Raw genomic sequence first — 3,196 nt, forward strand, 5'->3', positions numbered from 1 at the left:
GGTCCCCGGTGTCTCCATGGTAACGGTCCCCGGTGTCTCCATGGTAACGGTCCCCAGTGTCCACTCAGTGCAGTATTCAACCTGCAATGAGCTCACTCAGCCACCGCTTCCCCAGGGCATTATGGGTAAACTCACAGTATTATGGTCTGTATTGACCCATGGGACTCACTACAGAGACCTCACACACACTCACACACTCACACACACACACACACACACACACTCACACACACACTCACACACACACACTCACACACACACTCACACACCAGTGACCTGCTGCAGCCACATTAATGGTTCGATTATTTAAACACACGTAAATATGGCGGCTGCTCTGAATCGATCTCAACCAGAGACGTTTTTTATCAGGTTTCATAATTTGTCCATACATGAACCATAACTGGTCCCAGTTGTTCCCAGTCTGAGTCCATCTGATGGTCCCACTGCAGTTCTGCTGGATTACTGGGCAGTTTGATGGGACGGCTAAATCTGTCCAAGCAGCAGAAAACCAGGACATGTTTACCACCACCAGATTAGATCACAGTGACCTTTGACCTCCGGAGTGCAGCTGACTCCAGTTGACCCAGATCCTGTTGGATCACTCATCATTGGGCGATCCAGCCAGCCGGTTCTGGTTTGGCCTCCAGAACCGTCGGCAGACATTTTCCTTCAGTCCAGAGTAAAGATGGCGCCTGACAGAGGAACATCAGGATCTTCCGGTTCAGCCCCCGTCCACTTCCTGTTTCTGGGCCACTTCCTGTTTCATGTCCTCCTTTCACACTGATCCCCTTTCTGCTTTCCTGGAATCCAATTAGAGGAGATTCTTCCCAGCAACTGAGAACCTTAATCCCAGCTCCACCAATAGAGGTGAGAAGTGAAGATAAGTCAGGATCAGAGGCTTCACTGCTTCAGAGGATGGAGACAAAAACACTGCTGGCCCCAGCTAGCGGCTTCGGCTAGCAGCTCCAACTAGCATCTTTAGCTAGCGGCTAAAGGCTTCAGCTAACGTCTCCACCTAGAAGCTTCAGCTAGCGGCTTCGGCTAGCAGCTCCAACTAGCCTCTTTAGCTAGCGGCTAAAGGCTTCAGCTAACGTCTCCACCTAGCAGCTTCAGCGGTCCTGGAATAGTCAATAGTCTATTGAGTAGTGTATTGGTAGTTAATGTGCTGTTGTTAGACATTTTATTAAAATTTGCATTGTAAGCCAACATGATGCTAATAGCATCTCCATCTTCATCTCTCCATCATCATCATCTCTCCATCATATCTTCTCAGAGTGGGCGGGGCATCATAATGAGATCACTGCCCACTAATCAGCAGGAAGGCTTCTCATTGGCTGAGAGAGGAGGGGCCGGCCCATGGCGGGGGTTGGCATGACGACGCAGATTGAAGCTGGCAGGTCGATGCTGCACATAATGGGATCATGACGGAGCGCAGACTGGTGAATGTCTCTGTCTGTCTCCGTCCCTCTGTCTGTCCCTCTATCTGTCTGTCTGTCCCTCTGTCTGTCTGTCTGTCTGTCTGTCCCTCTGTCTCCCTCCCTCTGCGCTCACAGCGTCATGAAGGCCATCGGTCTGTCCCTGAAGCAGCGAGTCCTGCAGCTGCCCAGATGCTCCTCGGTTTGGGAGGGAAGCCCCCTGGTGGCCTGATGCCAGCAGTGATCATTCAGGAGAACCGTTGGAACGGGAGCCATGCTAGCTGTTTTAGCAGACCTAGCCATGCTAGCTGTTTTAGCAGACCTAGCCATGCTAGCTGTTTTAGCAGACCTAGCCATGCTAGCTGTTTTAGCAGACCTAGCCATGCTAGCTGTTTTAGCAGACCTAGCCACAACAGGACAGCAGATGTTACATCTTTACAGAGATTCTCAACAAGCATCTGGACGAGGCTTCATAGAAACAATAAAATACGAGAAAATAAAAAAACTGCTTTGGTTCTGTTGGTTCATCTTCCTTTGGTTCACACTGTTAGCTACTTTGGCTTAGCTAGCTGTTAGCTTAGCTTACTTTCTCCTGCCTTAGATCAAATTAGGTTAGTCGAGTTTATCTTAATTTCTGCTGCTTACTTTCTCATGGTTTACATAAAATTAGTTTTTGTTGCTGTTCGTTACCTTAGCTTAGTGTAGCCGCCATCATCCGGCTCATCTGCTGTGTGTAATGGCTGAAAGGAACCAGCGGACGAGGACCTGAATGTGTTGCAGCAGGTTTATTCAGCGCAGCAGCTCTTGGGCTCTGGTTTCCACACCTTAAACAACCATTAGAACAAAAATAACCACGTTGGCGCCGTAAACTCGATAAACGTCACTAGCGTGGGAATTAAGTACAAACATAAAACAGTTTAACAACAATATATAACAAGTTGCGAGTTTAGGAAACATACTTTTTATTACACTTTGAATATTTTAATACACAAACAGAAGACAGCTCGGCCGAACTGAGGAGGGAAGCGGGAACACACAGGATGTGACGTGGAACAGGAAACAAGAAAATAAAAGCTTCTCCGCCAAAATAAAATACAATTCAGAAACCTAGAAAAACAAATATACATAGATAATGAGGATGGATTTGGGGTGAAATATGAACATCTTTACACACTTGCTACATTAGTATAACTTAGCTTACATGTTTAACTTCAACAATAGTTTTAGACTGATTTATCTTTGCTTGGCTACATTTATTCCACTTTACATTATTAATTGTATGAGCTAAACGTTTTCAAGTGAACTTTATTATCAAAGATCTATGTAGCTGGGTTAACAGGAGTTTGTGTTTCACCAAACTCCAATGTGCAATTAAACATATAAACATAAACAAGACATTGACAGTAACACACACACACACACACAGCAGCAGAAATCAGTGGACATTCAGGTAATGTGAGGTGATGCAGATGCTGTAAAGAGTAAATTGTTTGTAGTTTATCTTTATGTTAATTTATGATTAGCTTCATTTAGATCTGATGACTGTAATTAATTCCAGCTTTATTTCTCCTTCTGTAGTTTATGATCTCATTGCTACATAACCAGTTTATGTTCCTGTAGCTCAGCTAACTAGCTTATCGTCGCTGTTTTCACAGTGAGTGATGAGCCACAGCCTGTTGTTCTCTGTGTTTGTTTTCCTTCCTGCTGAGGACGAGCAGGGGACACAGAGGGACGGACAGGGAGGGACAGACACGGAGGGACGGACACGGAGGGACGGACAC

At 46.0% G+C, this 3,196-nt stretch overlaps 1 long non-coding RNA gene across 1 annotated transcript in view; it reads right to left on the reverse strand.

Annotated features, from left to right (window-relative positions):
* The window catches only part of LOC108165918 (uncharacterized), a 7,706-nt gene extending 4,547 nt beyond the window's left edge, over positions 1 to 3,159 (reverse strand). The window contains exons 1-2 of the long non-coding RNA XR_001776241.1: positions 2,375 to 3,159; positions 2,106 to 2,239 (exon numbers count right to left, since the gene is read on the reverse strand). This is a non-coding gene — a long non-coding RNA (uncharacterized LOC108165918). The remainder of the gene's footprint in view (positions 1 to 2,105; positions 2,240 to 2,374) is intronic.
* Positions 3,160 to 3,196: the final 37 nt, after the last annotated feature.

The sequence above is a fragment of the Poecilia reticulata genome, unplaced genomic scaffold (assembly GCF_000633615.1).
Source record: "Poecilia reticulata strain Guanapo unplaced genomic scaffold, Guppy_female_1.0+MT scaffold_159, whole genome shotgun sequence".
NCBI lineage: Eukaryota > Metazoa > Chordata > Actinopteri > Cyprinodontiformes > Poeciliidae > Poecilia > Poecilia reticulata.